We start from the raw sequence: 19,705 nt of genomic DNA on the forward strand, positions 1-19,705 counted from the left end.
GGAGGCACCGTGTAGGGGGTGGGGGGGGGGAGAATAGCGCTACGGGAACCACTTGAAAACAAAGAATTTACAGATTTAAAAGAAAACAACAGTCTCAGGCAAAGGTGGGCATCCTTATAGCAAATATTTTTTTTTTAAAAAGGAAGGTTTAATATCGCTTTAATGTGAGGTGAGAATTTATATAGTTAATTTCCTTAAGCATTACCAGCATTTTACCAGTATAGCTGGTTAATATACTGCCATCTTGTGGCCATTTTGGTTATTGCACTTTTACCGTGTTCCCTCCCCGTGTATAATGTACTTCCCTTCATCCGCACATTGTCTTATGGCATCAAAATGGCTGCTTGTCTCATGGCCACATGATAGTATGCTCACATGGGGGGGAAACATTACTATGTTTTGACCTGCAAATACCATATTTTCAATAATCTGATACATCCTGTTGTCTTGGGTAACCCGCTGCATTAAATAAAGTTCTTTGTAGATTAAAAAGGTATTTGGAGAGTTCAGCTATCTGATAAATACTGTCCCCGGTGTATTGTATCTGCTTAAACAGGCCAGGCACAGAGGTCTCAGCAAGGGATAAATCCCTAATACAATAGTTGGAGTCAGAATACCTCCCAACTGTCCCTCATTTAGAGGGACTGTCCCTTTTTTGGAAGTGAATTCCTCTGTCCCTCTTTCCTCCTTAGTTGTCCATCTTTTTTGGTCTGATGTACAGATATCTATAAAAGTGTACTATGTAACTACCAAACACCTGAGTAACATGTTGCAGTAAAACCTTTATGTGATCTCCTAAATATTGTTTTCTATTTCAGAATCTATTTCATATGCCAGTATAAAGGAACAGTAATGGTGGAAAAAAACAACAATTCTGGGTTTTACCAATCATCTTTGGCATAAAAATTCTTAATGGTCCGCAAGGGTGTGCCCATTGCCTAAACACAGTACTGGAAGGTGCCGCTCTTTCTCATCTCATAACGATGGCAGTTGTGGATAGAGGAATAAAGACCTGACAGTGGTTCTAACCACTCTATCCAAATCTAAAAAAAAAATGTTTTGCCACTGTGCCACTAAACACAGTGGCTTAGTACCGCCTTGCAGTACTCAGTTCCCCGGTTCTTATCAGGACACTATCTGCATGGAGTACGTGTTCTCCTTGTACTTGTAAGGGTATCAAGTAACTGAATGGAGACTGAGAAGGGGGCTACCCATGCACCTCTTGTCCCACATCTCTGGAGGTGGTGACAGGGTATGTAAGGAGGGAGAGAGGCACAGGAGCCGATACTGGTGGCTGTCCGGTTTTTCATAAAGGTGCTTGTGTGTGTTGGACCAGCTGGTGAGTCTGCAGGATGACACAGAGACCTCTTGCAACCAGATCAGGCAACAGGTGTGGAACCAGTGAAGCACTGGCTGGATGAAGTGGCTCAGAGTGCTGCAGGAGCGATGCACCAAGGAGCGAAGTCAGGTTCAAGCCAAGGTCATACATGAGAAGCATAATTTTGAAGTGCCGAATCACAGATAAGGAGCAGGGTCAGGAGTCATAAGCCAGGGTCATACACGGGAGAGCAGAGAGTCGTGGTACCAAATCAGAAGGAGGAAGCGAAGTCAATGGTCAAAAGCCGAGTTCAAACACAGGAGATCAGGAGTACAGAAACAGAATGCAGAACGCACGAACAAGCTGACGACCCCTCAGCAACTTGACCATTGCCTCTGTCAGTTTGTATAGGGAAGTGTGCGCGCTAATGAGCATACGCTAATGAGTGTGTGCCCGTAAGCTCACGTGTGTGCGCTATTGCGCATAAACGTTCCAATACATGTGCCAAAGCGTGTTTGCCTGGAACTTTTAACAGGATTGCATGCTCGTGTGCGCGCACGTCTTTGAGAAGGAATCAGTTTGCAGGTAAGTCTCTTACAGTGGGTTTCCTTACACACTCCAAAGACATATTGGTAGGTTTTATGGCTCCCGTTCAAATTGGCCCTAGTGTGTGTGTATGTATGCATGTGAGGTAGGGGCCTTAGGACAGGGACTGTGTAAATTGTTGGTACTGTAAATGCTTGAAATAAATAGTTATGCTTAAATTACAACCCACATATTTTTTTGGTACATTTTTTTAAATTCCAGTTTCAAATACCGGTAGGGAATACAAAAACATTAAGGGATTTCCCTGCACACAATCAGCATAGGTTTAAGACTAAAGAGCTGGCAACAGCAAAAGCTTTCCAGTCACAGACATATACCGTCAGTGACACATGTTACATATATGATGACCATCTTCTCATGTGCTCAGGGTGAGATCCAGAGAAGTTATATTTGATAGGAAATGATCTATGTGTGTATCTGTCGTTATCAGGACTTTAGTATAACGTAGTCGTCCTGGATCATTTAGTTCTATGGAAGAACGTTCTGCAATGCTCTATTCAAGCTCTGAATGTCTCATGTCAGTGTGCAGCATGGCCATTCATCACTAGGTGGCTTTTTCTACTTAGGGACTTGAAGAGTCTTTGTTTGAAGAGGGAGGAGGCGATGGAGCATCTCCACCCCTACAGACCAGACACATCCCCTTAGATAAAGACTAGAGAAAGCATTTCAGGCTCAGTGCCTAGGCTGCCATGAGGAGCAAGGAGTGATAGTGTCGCCCAGAGATCTGTCCGATCACACCTGGGGTGGGTGAGCTGCCAGTCCTCATCTAGACAGGACCTCTTTAATGTACATATCCATGGAGAAGTTCTGAGCAGGTAATACATTTGTGTATATACGGCTTTAAACGTTGTTTGGGACAACTAACAGCCTTTTTCTTTCTATTTAGTGAATGTATGACTTCCTATAATGCACCGAGCACCGTCTGATAGCTGCGTGCCTCTGTTCTTGTAGTCAGCCCTCCCTCGGGCACTTTCATTCTTAGCAGTGTGTTTCCTGCTATAAATACTTTCTTATTATAACGTGGACTTATCCACTTTGTGAAAGGCGCTAACTCAAAGCGCAGTCAAGTTTTCTCGTACCCACTGAGGTGACCAGATTATTTCTTAAATAAAAGATAAAATTTAACTAATCCCCACTACTCATTGTAATACTATAATAAAAGAAGATTGTGTGTAATCATCGTCAGGTACAATAGATCACATTTCTTGTATGTACTATTGTGCTGATACTCTTTTATACCTGCGGTCGTCAATAATTGATCATTGATTGTGTAGAGATATTAATAAATGAACCTTTTAGTTTGGCTTTTTTATGTTTGTTATAGTATGCATATTGTTGTATTGAAATGACATCATCATTAATATGGTTTTAATATGTTACTTTGATAAACTTTCACCAGCTAGCATTTTAAATAGATGTCATGCTTTCCATGATTACCAATGTTTATATTGTGTTTCTAGTGTAATTTCAGGCTGAACTGAAGCCTTACCTCAGGTATTTATACGGCACCAATAACTTATGTAGTGCTACATACATACTATACATTCACATCAGTGCTCATCAGGAGCTTACAATCTAAGGTCCCTACTGTACATGCATGCTAGGGCTGATTTAGACAGGATGCCAACTAACCTACCAGCATGAAAAAAGAGGGGGTGAAGGTCACACAATATACAAGGGTTTAAATAGTCCCAACAAAGGCTACGAAAGCAACAGTCAGTTCAATCATTTTTTCACTTTGTTTTTATTGGTCGATAAATAGAGATTGGCCACGTTTGTTATATTTGAAATTTAAATAAATGCTTTTTCATTAAAACCACATTTATGGTCTGTCCCGATCTTTAAAGTAACCCTTGGACCGCCTAGAACCAGCAGACGGCCCGAATCTTTCTTTTGTTTAACCTACCAGCATGTCTTTGGAGTATTGGAGGAAATCCACGCAAGCACAGGGAGCACATGTAAACTTCCTGCAGATAGGGCCCTGGATGGGATGCAAACCGGGGACCCCCAGTGCTGTAAGGCAGCAGTGCCAACCACTAAGCCACTGTAAGTCTTGCACTGTTGTCCACACTCTTCTGTTCTGTAATGAAATAGCTTGCTCTGATTTCATTGCACACTGTAAGCTTCTCACAATGTGCATTGGAAGCTTCAACAAGTCAGATAGAACGCACCTCATTTCCTGGCTGAGGACATCACGCATCATCCAGGTAGACTATGCCTGGCCTGCCCCTTTCATTCATTGGATTTCATTTCTCTCAGTCATGGAGGCTCAGCATCACATGTTGGGCGTTAACTAGGGCAGTCTGCTGTTCTCAGGAAGCCATAGCCCCTCCAATTAGCCAGGATATTCTGCATTGTATAGAGAAACACAGAGATGTAACGGTGTCACTGTGTCTACAATAGGCATGCAATGAAAACAGAAAGCTTTTATTTAAAAATGGCATTAGCATGTTGAATGTTGATGGGGGGGATACATCATAAGCAGATTAAACTTCTGCTTTGAATGGGATTTATTAATCAGCAAAAAATAATTTAATCAGTCTCTCAATATATAAAGGAACTTCATAAATCCTTTTGCCCCATGGACAGATTGAGTCGCCTTTGTTCTTTACTTTGTAGGTGGTCTGATCTAATCATATACAAGAACCACTTGCATGTACTGATCAGATACTTGAATAGCTTACAAATATTTGTGGATATCTGTTGGTTGGAAATGGCAAAGCTGACCAAACACCAATAGACTTCTAACAAAAAATCTAACATATTCTTTCATCCACGCCAAACAGCGTGCATGGCCCAAATTTCTGTTGCGGTTATTGTATTCTGACAACTGGCACCTGCCGATGTCAGTATACTAAACCGTGACTGCAGCTGAATGGGTTCAAATCATTTTCAGCCCGGATCCTTTGACTAAAGTTGATTGAGTGATTGACTTCTGTCCAGCTCTATATATAATTTTTGATTTTAAAAGTTGGGTTTCTACTTTAAGTGACTGATCCCCCGTCCATATTTCATCCTGCAGGAAGTGCAGCCTCTCAGTAGGTGCATGGACCTTATCCTATTCTAAGTCAGCAATACAAAAAAGCATTGCAGTAACTATTACTTTCATGTGTGGATTCAGTTATTGTAGCTTTTTTAGGGAATTTATTGAGCATCAAAAATGGTACTTAGAGCACATTCCAGGCAGGCTCCAAGTACTCCCCAGCACTGGTGTCTTAATACAGATGAGGAATCTGCAATACACTGCACTGTTTTACCATAAAGCTTGACTACAGTGCCTGTGGCTGAGACGTTGCATTGCACACACCAGCACCTTTTGTTCCCCCATGGTAAGCAATAGGATGCATGGCAAATGCAGTCTGGGTGCTGGATCTACATTACACACATGTAATATTTATCTAGCGTGTTAAAGGCATAGTCCACCTTTTACTAACAAATGCACACACATATATAAAAGAAGAAAATGTGCATTTCTTTTTTTTTTTTTGTATTGGAGCCAGTAAAGCATTGCAACAGGGATCAGTGGCTGGCGGATGCAATGCTCTGGCTCCTGCAGAATCTTCCTTTCAAAGTATCTGTGAATGGATGAAGTGGCTGGAGCCACGCACAGCCACGCTGAGTTAAAAAAAAACGCCAGGAGCCTGCAGAGAGAAGAACCCCATGATTCAGATAAGTAGGGGGGCCAGATGGGGGTGTGACCATGTTTAATGTTACACCCTGAATATGAATGTAACATAAAACATAGTAATAAGTGTAATCTTAGTCTTTAAAGGAGAACTATGAGGTGAGTGCTTTTCACTCACCTCATAGTTCTAGCCGACCTGTGACAATGAGACTGTCACAGGTCGGCTCAGTAGATCGGGAGATGAACGAACACATACCGGGTTCGCTCACCTCTCGATCCTGTCTCGATCCCCCTCCCCGCTCCGATCCGCCAGCGCTGACTGGCAGAACGGACGGGAGAGGTGGCGGGTACAGCTGGCTCTGCCTCTAGATAGGCAGAGCCAGCTGTCACTCACGCAGCTGGGCGGATCTCGACATCGATGTCGGGATCCGCTCCGGCTGCGGCGTGTCAGTATACCGCGAGCTGTAGCTCGCGGTATACTGAGCTTAGGGTGACGGGAGGACGCTAGTTTGTGTCCTCCCTTTACCCTAAGGAGAACTATGGGGAAAACTCCTGACCCCATAGTTCTCCTTTAAAGAACCTGTGGACCATTTAAGTCATTTTTCAGGTCTGCATGAACAAATTCCTGAGCATATACACTGGCACCTTGGTTCACGAACGCTTCTGTTCACAAACAATTCGGTTTGCGAACAGGAAGTTCGGCAAAATTTTGCTTTCGTTTGCAAACTCCGCATCGGGTGACGAACACAACCGCGGCCATCTTTCCTGCTTTGACACATGGTCATGGCTTCCTCAAGTCGAGATCGCGGTCTGATCACAGTTTGATTCGGTTTGCGACCAATTCGTTTCCCGACCAGAATTGTGGAACGAATTAAGTTTGTGAACCGAGGTACCACTGTACTGCAAATTTTCAAAAATTGCTGTACCTTCTATCAATAAAAAGCCGTCCTTGAATTCCAGTCAAGTGACTTTGCCTAGGCTGAGATTATGTCCTTGTTCGTCAGGCAGGAGGAAGCATTTCTTCTTTTCCACAAGTGAGGAGACTGCAACATTGTAACTTTGCAGCATTTTTCCTTTTGTTTCTCCTGGATAGGAAATTAAGGAAAAAGTCCCCAATGGGACACGGACAGCAATAGAGACCTGCCAGGGATTTTAATACTCTCTTGCTGTGTCTAAAAAAATTGTTTTGGCTTAACATGCGCTTTAAAAAAAGGGGCCATAGCAGTGCTCACATTCCTTTCCTGACATGTTTTATTTAAGTAGTGTAGGTTTGTTGTGTTGTATAAACGGAGAATAATGAAACCTGACATTTACAATTACTTGTGCATTTGTCATTTCCTTTTATTCCCAATCCTGTTTACTGTTAATTGAATAATCACATAGTGGTGTTAAAACAATATTTTCCTCCCCGTTACTTTTTAATGCGCTAACAATTTTGAAAATTTTAAACCGAAACCAAACATAAATAAAATGTCAGGCCAAAACCGAAAATATTTTTTTCCCCAACATTTTTACATTTTGTAAAAATATTTTATTTTTATTTCTTTTTTTATAAACTTTAAAAAATATATATATTTTATTTTTATTTCTTTTTGTTAAATATTTTTATTTTTTAACTTTACTGCTGGGGGCTTCGGTGAAATATCACGGGTCTAAACAGACCCCTGATATTTCCCTTTTAAAATAGAAAAAGAGATTGAGGACACAGAGTCTTCAATCTCTTTTTCTGCAATCCCTGTTTATGAATGAATAGGAATCCTCTATACTGAGTGTTCCTGTTCATTCATAACCTGTGGATATAGTGTGAATTACCATGTACACAATTATAAATGAACAGGAAGTGATTTAGATCACTTCCTATTCATTCAAAACTGGTACATAGTAACTCATACAATGTCCAGTTATTTACAAACAGTAACTGCTTGTACTGCTCTCCATCCTGGATTGGCTGCCACATGATGCTGAGCCAGGGGTGCGGGGAGGAGAGTTCTGTTTATTTTGACAGCTGACTCCTCCCCCTCACCGCTGGCCGGGCCTCCTGTGACATCGCAGCTCAGAGTACTCTCCTCCCCCGCACCGCTCAGCCTCCTCTGACAGTTTCTCTCCTTCCCACTGGACGCTGCTGTGTGTCGAGGGGACACAGAGCAGTGCACAGCGGGGAGGAGAGAAACTAGAGATGCACCGCAATTTCGGCAGAACGATGGCAGTTTCTGCATGTTACCAAAAGTGCCATTTTCCGACGATATGTTTCGGCACCCGAAATGTCATTGCATCCCTATTTTTAACTTAAGTTTCTTTTATGGAGCTTAATCTCTTGTGTGTGGCTACTCTCCCTCTAAAAAGGACCCCAAACTCAAAGAGGGGCCTTAGAGAAGAATATTGGAGCAAAAATGGGGGTGGCACCAGATGTAGAAGACTCCAAAGTGGTTTAAGTAATAGAAATACAACAGCATCAAAAAATCCAACGTGTTTTGGGGTTCACACAACCCCCCAATGTGTTATTTGCATTATGTATTGTTTCCTAATAGTCTTGAGTCCAGCCATCTCTTAAGTGATTCCCCTCTGAAGACACCTTTAAGCCTTGATGAAGGGGGATTGCGTTAATTCCCAAAAGCCGTTGATTTTTGATGCTGTTGTATTTCTATCAATAAAACCACTTTGGACTTCAATTTGGACTACATCTGGTGGCGCCCCCCTTTGTTCTTCAATAAGGTTTGTATTGCTATGTCTGTATCTGTGTCTCCGCTGGGAAGATTGCCCCTCACTGTTTGTCCTGGTAACATACATATAAATATTGTATGGCCAAAAGATTGTGGACACTTGGCCATCTCACCTACAATATGGCCGAAAATTTGTGAAACTCTTTAATGTAAGTCACTGCTCAGCTGAAATGTTTCAGACAAGCTACATTGACAAACTTTGGCAAAGTCAACAGGCTGAAAATTGACCAGTGTGTGGCCATTTTGCTCCTTGGCTCCTTTCGGTGCCCACAATATGCAGTGTGAATGGAATTTTAAACATTGCTGTATTTTTTGGCATCTACACTGACTTAGTGCTCTCCATATAATATTGCACTGCTGCAGCAGGGGTAACCTTTGCAAAGACAAACACACTTCAAATGATAATGAATGCAATCCAAGCATTCCAGAGTTCACACACTGCAAGGTGCCATTCAAGGTTCAAACAGGTCATGTGTTGGTAATGCTTAGGAACAGGCCCGGATTTCCCACAAGGCCCGGCCTCGGGGCGGGAGAGCGCAGAGGGGCGGCAGCGGTGCTCTTGTGGGGAAGTTGCCAGCGCTGGTGTAAGGTGTCCCGACGGCGGACCGTAGTGTGCGGCTGCCGTCCAATCACGACGCGGCGGCCCAAAGCTCCGCCCACCGGCTCTGTAGTGTGCGGCCGACGGCCAATCACAGCGCGGCAGGCCGCAACTCCTCCCCCCAGCTTTCAGATACTTCCTCCGGCGTCCTGTTAATGTGGATTAAGAGTCCAGGACACAGTGACCATTTTGTGAAAAGTAATGGCAGAGCCAGCAAACACTACAAGACGTTGTAATACGCTTTGAAGATCAGTGCTTACTCATGAGTAGTATTTGCTGAACCTGTTCTTACTTTGAATAAATTCTCACTGGTACCTGGCAACCAGCTGAGTGAAAGATTTAAGGTTTATGTCAATGGGCCTTGGGCTTGCCTCAATGGCATCAGTTTGACATCAAATTGAGACACTTTTAATATCATATGGAATTCATTGACAGGTATATTTTACCTGCAGTTGACCTCCTTCTGACCTGGTACAAGTGTGTTTTGCATTCCCATAGATATGTATGGGAATTGTAAAACTCTGTAAAACTCTTCACGCAAACAAAATCCATTAACACAGGTCCTTACAAAGGGAGCGTCGCAGGACTGTGCCTATCCCATAACTACCCAGCAGTTAAAACACTAGTCTGAGGCCAGGACTCTCATTACCCAACTGTCCTGTCCACAGTGGATTAAACAGCTATCGATGAACTCAATGAACTCAACTCGATGAACTCAACTAGCTGGTTGCAGAGCATTGATGTGATTGGAGGGATCTTTGATTTATTAAGGTCCATATATGACCATAACGTGGAGAAGTAGTTTGGGTGATCAGTAAAATGGGGCAGAACTAGGGTCATTTCTCTCACATGTCATCACACCTGCCAGCTCTCATCCCAAAAGAGTTATCTGTATTTGCAATCTTGAGCCAAACTTCAGCCAAAACTTTGCATAACCTCCCCAACGGGGATGCAGAACTTGATAAAGATCCCAACCCTTCTATTCTAACGGCCGTGGAAGATGGCCCCATAGAAGTCTGTAGGGATCTACTGCAGAGGCATGACCAGAGCGGAAAAGAATTTTCATGGAAGGATGTAAACATTGTGTGAGGTAGTGGCCATAGGATGGTGGTAAGTATGCGTCTGGAGAGGGTAGAGTGCTTTAGGTCGGGGGAAGGAAGAGTAAAAGTGCACTTTGTTTAAAAGTGCACTTATCATTTATGTGTTTTTTTTTATGAGGACAAAACTGGATTAAAACATTCTTTACCCAAAAAGAAAAATATAACCTATTGTAGTTTATTAGTCCTTAGATGTGGTGGCTGCATTTGTTTTCAGTTTTCATGCTAGGCACATTTTTCTAGTACAGAAAATTCCTGTTGATCTTCCCAGGAATGTCCTTGTTACTTCCTGTAAGCTAAGTAGACACAACATTACTTTCCTTATGTAAACTACTAATCCTAACCACCATGTGAAATGAGGTAAGGGCAAATATGTTTGATGTCCTCCCTGGGTGACAAATGTGGCTGCCCCCATAGATATAGTGGAGAAAAAAACATAGACATAAAGGGATAGGAAGTGTATTATTCACAGGACCGCCAGGTGAAAATAAAAAAAACAAACAAATGCAGCCACCACATCTAAGGTCTGATAAGCTGCAATATATACCATAATACATTTTTGCTTTTGGGTCGTAGAGTCAACTACAATAAAGCCTGAGAGGGTAAAACACATTAGAGGCGGGAGACTATCAGGTGGGGTCTAAAAACTATTTGTCGGCTGGATTTAAGAAATATATAGCTATAGCGGACGAAGACCGCTGCCGTTTTTGGACTGAGTTGCTGTGGGTTTTATATGTCTGCCTTTAGCTCTGCTTTACACATCATCTGGCCAGATCAGGCTTTACATCTGGCCAGTCATGGAAGTATATAACCCATTATTCCATACTACGTCTTTTTCTAGAGTAACAGTCATCCTCAAGAGAAAGTGATTATGACATCTTTGCTCAGAAACAAAGGATTTATGAACTCATTTACTTCTAAGACAGTATGATCAACTTGTTTTTTTCCTTGGAAGTCTGTCATTAATTTCGCTCACATTATTTCAGTCATTTTTAGTATATTTGTACTAATTTGACATTAGTTTGTTTAGAAGAGCCAGGCTGCAACTATTGGGTGCAAATAAGAGTCTCAACTTGTAGCGTCCTACAATGTTTTTATTTAGAGGACAGTATATTAGATAGGATATTTATTTTATGGGGAAGTGACCTTGGCTGAATTCCAGATTATTGCTTGGCTGGAAGTCCTATAAATACAGCTTACTGACAACGAGGGCTGATAGGGTAGGAAGGATTGCTGATTGGGATACTTTTCTCATTGCTGTTTACCTGATTAGAAATAGGCCATTTATGTGACCAGGCTTCAGGTCTTGAAGTAGCACTGTAGATGTGGACTGTCATTCCTATGGACCTTTAAAGGAGAACTATGAGGTGAGTGATTTCTACTCATCCTCATAGTTCGAGCCGACGTGTGACAATTAAACTGTCACACGTCGGGGCTCAATAGATCGGGAAGTGGGCGAACGCATAACGCCGCTCGCTCAGTTCTCAATCATCTGCCTGCAGAAAGTGGTGACTTTTAGCCACTGCTCCCCGCAGGGATTCCCCCCCTCCCCTCTCCAATCCTCCAGCGCTGACTGGAGGAAAGGACAGGGGAGGGGGGGGGCACAGCTGGCTCTGCCTCTAGATAGGCAGAGCCCGCTGTCACTCATGCAGCTAAGTGGATCTCGACAGCATTGTCAGGATCCGTCCCGGCTGCGGCGGTCTCAGTATACCGCGAGCCGTAGCTCGCGACATACTGAGCTTTGGGTCATGGGCGGACGCTAGTATATGTCCTCCCGTGACCCTTAAGAGAACTATGGGGAAAAACCACTTATCCCATAGTCCTCTTTTAAGTGTTAAAATGTGTTCAGACTTAATGGGATGTTGGGAGAAGCAGTGCAGATCTAAGAATACCTCAATACTTTCTGAAATGAGAAAGAGGGACACCATTGAGTACAAAGTATGTAGTATGTTTGATAATGAATCACAATCAAACAAATATACATTGCCCAGCAAAGTACTTATTTACAGTTTAGCCAAGCACTTACAGTCATTATGTTTTCAAACAGCTGGCTCCAACTCTCCTAATTCAGCTTCCGTGAATTTCCTGTCCAGTACAAGATCAAGGGACAGAGCAGTCTTCAGAAACTGTCCATATATGTCAGGGGAGTACGGCTGGGCCATGAGTGGAACCCCTTGGCAGGAACGGCAAGCCAAAGTCCGAGGTCAAGGTACACAGGGGAAATCCAAGAAGAGCAGTCAGGTCATATGCAGGTCGAGGCAGGCAGCTAGGTTCAGAAACGGAAGGGCAGGCCAAAGGGTCGGTAATAGGGGGTCCAAGCAAAGGGTCAGGAAGCAAGACGGTTCAAGGCACAGGGAGCTGGGAGATCACACCATAGGGATAGAATAGCCAGGGCTCTGACTGGGCTTTTATACACACAGTGGGGAAATAAGACCACCCCCTTGCTGCCGAGGCAACCAGGAAGCTTCTCCATCCAGGAGCCAATTGCAAGAGAAAGGCAGAGGGTGTGTGCTGGGAACCTCCCCCAGCAAATATCACACCTGACACCAGTAATGGGTGCAGGCGCACCACGGGCGCGCCCCTGTGCACGCGCATGCAGCCTGTCCAACGCGAGTGGGCACCTCCCGCGCATGCGCACCCGCAACCCTGGCGCCAGGGATCCTGCCAGGAAGGGGAACCCGTGCCCTCCGCGGCACATGGCGACCCCGAGGAGTGGTAAGACCCCTGGTACCCTGACAATATACTAGCATAAAGAAGGGAACAAGGATCAGGGAAGTGTCTTGCCTTGCTGTGTCTGTGTGTTTGTGGAGACACACACATCTTACTAGCACACACAAGGGTGGCCCCATAGGACTCTGCAAGGGAAGAGAGACACACTAAAATAGAATATGAGAGCCAGTGCTCAGGGACCATCTGATTCTTCAAAAAGCTAAAACTTTTAAGCAACAAGGATCCATTGTAAGTGATTTCATCAGCATTTGAAATAGCCTTAAAACATTTTGATTTATTACCACTTTAAGTGAATCGTGAAGAATCAATATGTGAAACAACAATAATTGGTTCATTATTTATGTTAGGTGTTTTTTTTCACAAATTCTTTTGCTGGTTACTGGCTTTTCAGAATAACAGATGCAACAATTTTAAAGGTTGGACGAGAGGCTTGTTGCAGTATAAAACTTTTGTTAAGTAGCACATTATTTTTAAAGCTCCGTACATCAGACCAAAAGGAGGGACAATGTAGGAGGAACGAGGAACATAGGGATTTGGTTTCAAATGAGGGACAGTTGGGATGTCTAAGGTCCATTGAATACAGAAATTTTTATTCAATTTAATATGTTCTCTTAGAGATGTCTAAAATGGTTGCCAAGCACTTAATGTTCTTTTTTTTCAGGCTTTTTTCCTTTATTTTCACCTAGTAAACCTGCCAGTAACACATTTCTTGTCCTAGGGTGACATCATTCTCTATACTGTATCTATGGAGGAGCAGTGGTTTCACCCTAGGATAGGAAGTTTAAGGATTATAGAACACCTTCTCCTCTTCTCCATAACATAGGGCAAGGTTTTCTGTAGTCCACAGAGAAAACTGGGCAGGGCCTATAAGACTACTTAAATAGTAGTTCATCTTTCCACTTAAATAACTCATGCATTGAAGCATCCCTAGCAAAATAAAAACCATTATTCAGATTGTGAAAAACAAGCTTGTTGTCAATGGCATACCTGTAGGCCGTGCTCATTCCCACAAAGAACTAAAACCTTGTTCCAGCGGTACATGCTTCCAATAGTCATCCAATCAGGGAGGGTCCATCAGCCTAGGAGTTTTTGCTGACAATCTTCAGAGAGGCCGCACACAGCCTATAAGTATGCCAGTGGTCTGTTGAAGACAAGTATGGATATAAAATTGCCACGAAGCAATTGGACATTATATTTCAACCAAGGAGAGGGAAAATGTGCTTACAGATCAAAAAAACATTTTTTTTTTAAGCTGGAGTTGGGCTTAAACATTATGGGAAGAGGTAAGTGTTTGATTCATCAGAGTTCAGTTTTACTCTATTTGCACACTGACATATTGCTGACCTTTTCACACCTGCTTCTTTGGACGTAAGGCGTTTTGCAGCGCGTTCCTACACGCTGTAAAACGCTCAAGATGTGAAAACCAATGAGTGCCTATGGGCATGGTTCCCACCTGGGCGTTTTACAGTGCGTAGGAACGCGCTGCAAAACACCTTACACCCAAAGAAGTACTGGAGTTTCTTTGGGGCGTATTTGTCGCGCGTATCCATTAGGATACAGCCGGATAGCCATCGGAAACGCGAGTCGCAAATCGCGGTGCAAACGCGCATATTCCGTACGCCCAGGTATGAACCCATCCTTTGGAAAGCAATGACAGTGGAGAGAAGGTGGAGGCTTCATTAGGACATTGCAGTCCATGGAGAGAAGTTTACAATACAGGAACTCAGATGGTGCTACGTGCACCCCGGAGGCTACACATAACTGTTTATAAGAGCTTCTGCTTCCTAAAGTAAATTTGTCATTACAGAACTAAGTCATTTCATAAAAACTGACCTAAGGATGCAATTTATTTTATTTAACCCTCTTGCTACCTCTTGTTTTTTGCAAACATGGTAAAAATGCACATTTTAAGCATGAAGATTACCTGAATCCCACAAAAAAATTATATATTTTCTGAAGACTATAATGATGGCAGTTGCAATTTTATGTTTCACACAATATTAGCAAAAATGTTTAACAAGCCAAAAATTTGCAGTAAAAGATGCATTCAAATGAATTTTAATATATAGTATGCAGTGTTTAGTAAAATATAAAAGGTGAGGTTGTGTCAAGTAAATATAGCAGCCGGGAGCCTGCCATCATATGACATATGTCTGTAGCAATGAAAGGGTTTAAAGTAGATGTTCAGATACCAGTTCAGATACCAGTGCGGATACTTGGCATTTTCATGAGAACTACCAGGCTTGCAGTGGTTGCAGCTGGGACATGGCTCTGGTGCTCCACCACTGTCCTGAAATCATTAGTCTGTATTGTTTTAGAAAAATTGTCACATGACAATAAACAAAAATGTATCAGTACTAGTATCTATGAGGACTTGGACAAGTATCAGTACTTGTACTTGAAAAAATGATATTGGTGTGTCCCATATTTATATTTATAAAAGAAAAATCATACATTAAAACAGAGATGTACAAATCCCAGGAGCTCTGTGTGCTCCTTACAAATGGCAGCTGCCTCCTAACTTTTGAGTTTTTCTCTAGTCTAGTATTGGAGCTGGAAAATTATCTTTACATGTACTTGTACCGAGTACTGTACTTGGTATCTGAACGTCCTAGTTTAAAGCATTAGCCCAAGGACCAATATTAAGATGTACATATAGTTAAAGTGACACTAAACTCATGAATTAAATTGTCAAAATGCATTCAAGTACATTAACAAAAATGTATCTTATTTGTGTATCACTCGGCTGTAGATCCTCAGATCCTCTCTGAATTGGTGCTGACACTGCCCTTCCTTCTGGAGGGTGGTTACTTTTGTTCCTCATGGTCCCAGTGTGTGTTGTAAAGTAGTCACTGCTCCAAACTCACTCCCGTGATGGACTACAATCTTATCTATAGTTAGCTAATTTGTATTAAAGTTATAGACTATCATGGGAGTGAGCTTGGATTGGTAGCTACTTTACAACACACTTGAATGCATTTTTAATATTTAACTCCTGAGTTTAGTGTCCAGTTTAAAGTAATCTTTTCATTGGAGAAACACTGGGGCTGCCATTGCTGGCCTCCTTCTATAAAATACCAGTTTTCTAGCTGTTATTCTCACCCTCCGGCTTCAATGCTTTTTGAGTTACTGGTCTAGAACAAGTATGTAGATCAGGAAAGTCGTATAAGTCCTATTCTGCATACCTGTTGTGGGTCATGAACTCTTGAAGCTAAAGGCATAAGAAGTAAACGTATTACTACCTTGCTACCGCCATACATCTGGTGCTGCATCATGTAAACCCAGCCCTGCCTGGCTGGGAGCTTCAAGCAGGACTAAAGAACTGTCCGAGAAACTCCTTGCATCAATCTGAAGGTTTATTAGATATAAAGAGAAAAAAGGGGACTACATATGCTAAACGTGGGTACATGAGTGCTGACATATACCGCCATTCATGTCTTTGGGCAGCTGTATGTATGCACCAGCTGAGCAAAGAAAAACCTAAATTTTTACATTGTTTGCCTCAATGTGCCCGTCTGCATGTACATTTAGCTACTAAGAGAGCCCAGCAATTAGATTGGAGGACACACTTGTCTCCCATTGAATCATTGTTCTACACCATCTGCTAAGAGTGGTCACTGCTCCGACTCATCCAGTTTTTGTGTGTACATTTCATAACTTTGATCTTCATCTAGGTTGAGAGAACAATAAAAGGAGCCTAGAGTGCCACTTGTTGGCTGGATGAAAGACTGCACAATATTTACATACAATCATTATAAAAAATAGAAAATATAAAATGTAAAATCCTGATTATAATAATAATAATAATAATAATAAAAAGCACTGTATGCTCCCTTCAAGTGGTGAGGTGAGTCACTGTAGCACCTAATCTACTTTGCTGCTTGTGGCTAACACATTTAATACAATAGCAAAAAGGAAAAAACATATATAAATAGGAAGGTCACATAAAAAATTACTTCAAGGTATATGCTGCAATAATAACTGAAAATATGTTCTCGCTGTGTGAATAGTTTTTTTGACCTTTAGGCTGCATACTTGTCCTGGAGCGGTGAAGCAGAACCTATTCATTCTGGGTGGGGCCCTGGTTCAGCAGACAGAGAGAAGTAGTTACTATCTTATGCGGGTATCTTGCTGCCTAAAAAAATACCTATTAAATGCTGTGGCCGCTTTCATTTTTCATCCCGCTTTTGTGTCTGTGTCCAGTTAGCATTCCTGTCCCATCACAAGAGCTTAGAGACGGTGAGGCTGCCAGCAGTGTGTCAGGAGACTTTAAAGGATTCCAGCACTGAGGTCTCCAAAAAAAACAGTAGGGGCCTGCACCGACATTAAAAATGAAAGAGGCTTCGAGCTGTTTGGTGTAATTTGGCTGCTGACATGTGCTAACGCAGACGTAATTCATTTAATATTCAGCTTTCATTTGTCCTCGATGTATCCAATACATCAGCTTAGCAGCCAAAACCATTTAGCATGCCAAGAATGAAATGTCAGCTCCACCCACAGTTCATATTTTGGTATTATGTGGCTGCTGGCAGTGGACTCACATCTTCTTTTAGCTGTCGGGAATTTTATTTGTGGGATATCTTCACTTGAATTTTCAAATCTCACCATCTGCCATAATAAAACTAAACTCCAGGCAGACTGTTAAACAAATACACAAAATACATACGGTATATAAGAGCTGTTTTAAAAAGTATGCCCCAGGACACAAATTAGAAAACAAAACATGCGCAGTACATCTCTGCAAGCCCTGGTTGACTGCAAGCAATGTTCGACCAACAATTTTCCAGCATGTCCCTTAACAAAAGTCAATCTAATGATCATCTTTTGTCATTTCCTACTGAATTGGCCAAAAGTCGATTTGTGTGTATGCAGTTTATGAGTACACATGCATGAACAGGTATTATCGGGCTCATATAGTTTCCCTTTCCCTTTCACGCTTAACTGCATCACATGAATGTGAACCAGCCTCATAGGAAATAATAGGATTTCTACTTGCAAAGCAATTTCATGCAGCAAAGTGCATGAGTGTGAATGCAAAAAAACAAACAACCCCTAAGTCATCTGCATAAAAGCTGACCATTTCAAGCACCCTCGCCAGTGTAATATGGTTTCCCCCCACCGCGAATGGCCACTTTTGTTGGACAGCATGGTATGTTACAGGAAGGGGATTATCAAAGAATCAGCAGGAATTAAAACTATTACAGGGAGATGCAGAAAAGTACTGCTGTGTTAAAGTGGACCTTTACCCCCTTTTCAATAAAAATCACATCAGCATTCAGCTCTGCATGCTGATATTATTATTATTATACAGGATTTATATAGCGCCGACAGTTAGTTTACGCAGCGTTTTACAATATAAGGAAGACATAACAATTACAATACAATTCAAGACAAGATGGTAAGAAAATCATCTTACATTTACTAGTTAAATAAAATATTTTTCTTATACTTGCAATTACAGTTTTTCCACTTTCTGGTCCCCTTGGGCATTAGTGATTAGTGGTGTAGCCCGTGTCTAAGTGCTGCATCCTGGGAAGGTTACATCAGCAGTGCATTGCTACAAAAGCTCATCTGTTAACTGCAAAATATCACAAGATCTCAGGGAAGGGCACACCACTGTGAGAAGAATGGGGAGGAAAAGAAAAAAAAGGGGCAAGGAACAAAGAACTGCAATTATCTATAAGTATCTGTTTGTAGATTGTCATTACTAAACAATTCTATTGCCTTTGTTGTCATTTGAAAGATAAGGGTGAAGTTCCTTTTATAACGCTATTGACTGTATCGTATATTTGATTTATTTTGCACATAGTGCCATGTGACATTTACAGGTCTTGTTTCTTCTCCATCCTGTGACTGAACAGTGAAGTATTAGTGCAAGGTCAGCTGTAAAGAATAACTCTAATGTTCACACCATGTTTTATGTTGCACCAATGTTCAGGACGTAACATGAAACATGGTCACATCCACATCACTCTGCTGGAGATCTTCAAATCATCTCTGACTTTGTGCTGACACTGTCCTTCCTTCTAGAGGGTGGCTATTTTTGTTCCTCATGGTCCCTGTTAGACAAGTAAATGTAGTTTCAATCCATATGGATATTTGTATGAATTTTGTTAAATTCAGACATTCAGATACATCCGCATTTCCGAATTTGAACGAGTCCGTATACAAACGAATCCGAATGTTCCTTTATCAAAAATTCAGATCCATCCGAAATTCTTTCAAAGCGAAACTAAATCGTATATGTGACTGCTCTCTGGCCAGTCAGATGGGTTTTTTTTGGCTGTTGGGGGTTGCATTACAGGCACGGTCATGCAACTTCATTCCAAGATGAAAATTTGGACGAATCTAAAATCCAAATAAGAAACCAAATCAAATTTTGGATCCAAAATCCAAAAAATTTAAGAAATAAAAAAACAAATTGATTCGAAACAAAAACATTTTTTGCGGGGTTACATGTCTCTTCCCTGTATGTGTTGTAAAGTAGCCACTGCTCCAAGCTCACTCCCTTGATGGAGTACAATCTCAATACAAATGAGAAAACTAAATGTGAGATTGTAGTCCATCAAAGGAGTGAGCTTGGAGCGGTGGCTACTTTACAACACACACAGCTACCACGGGGAACAAAAGTAGCCACCCTCCAGATGGAAGGACAGTGTCAGCACGAATTAAGAGATTGTTTGAGGATCTACAGCCGAGTGATACACAAATAAGGACCAGTATTGTTGATAGTTAAGGTACTTGAATGTGTTTTTATGATTTAACTCCTGAGTTTAGTGTCACTTAAAAATTTTTTTTTTTTTTTTTAAATGCACATTTTCTTTTATTAATGTGCATGCATTTTATTTATTTTTTTAAATCTGGACTATGCCTTTAATTTATGGTTTTAGTTAGAATTAGTTAGAGCTCCTTGAAGTTTAAAAATGGAAACTATTAGCCTTGTAGTGGAAACATTTTTCTCATTTAGTCAAGATAAAAAGGGGGGGGGGGGGGACAGACCCCACAAAAACG

At 41.8% G+C, this 19,705-nt stretch overlaps 1 protein-coding gene across 1 annotated transcript in view; it reads left to right on the forward strand.

Moving 5' to 3' along the window:
• Window positions 1-2,550: 2,550 nt before the first annotated feature.
• SMIM3 (small integral membrane protein 3) overlaps window positions 2,551-19,705 on the forward strand; it is a 28,467-nt gene continuing 11,312 nt past the window's right edge. The window contains exon 1 of the mRNA XM_018555583.1: window positions 2,551-2,739. The gene's annotated coding sequence lies outside the window, so the exon portion shown is untranslated. The remainder of the gene's footprint in view (window positions 2,740-19,705) is intronic.

Source organism: Nanorana parkeri, unplaced genomic scaffold, assembly GCF_000935625.1.
Source record: "Nanorana parkeri isolate BGI_ZX_2015 unplaced genomic scaffold, ASM93562v1 scaffold203, whole genome shotgun sequence".
Classification (NCBI taxonomy): domain Eukaryota; kingdom Metazoa; phylum Chordata; class Amphibia; order Anura; family Dicroglossidae; genus Nanorana; species Nanorana parkeri.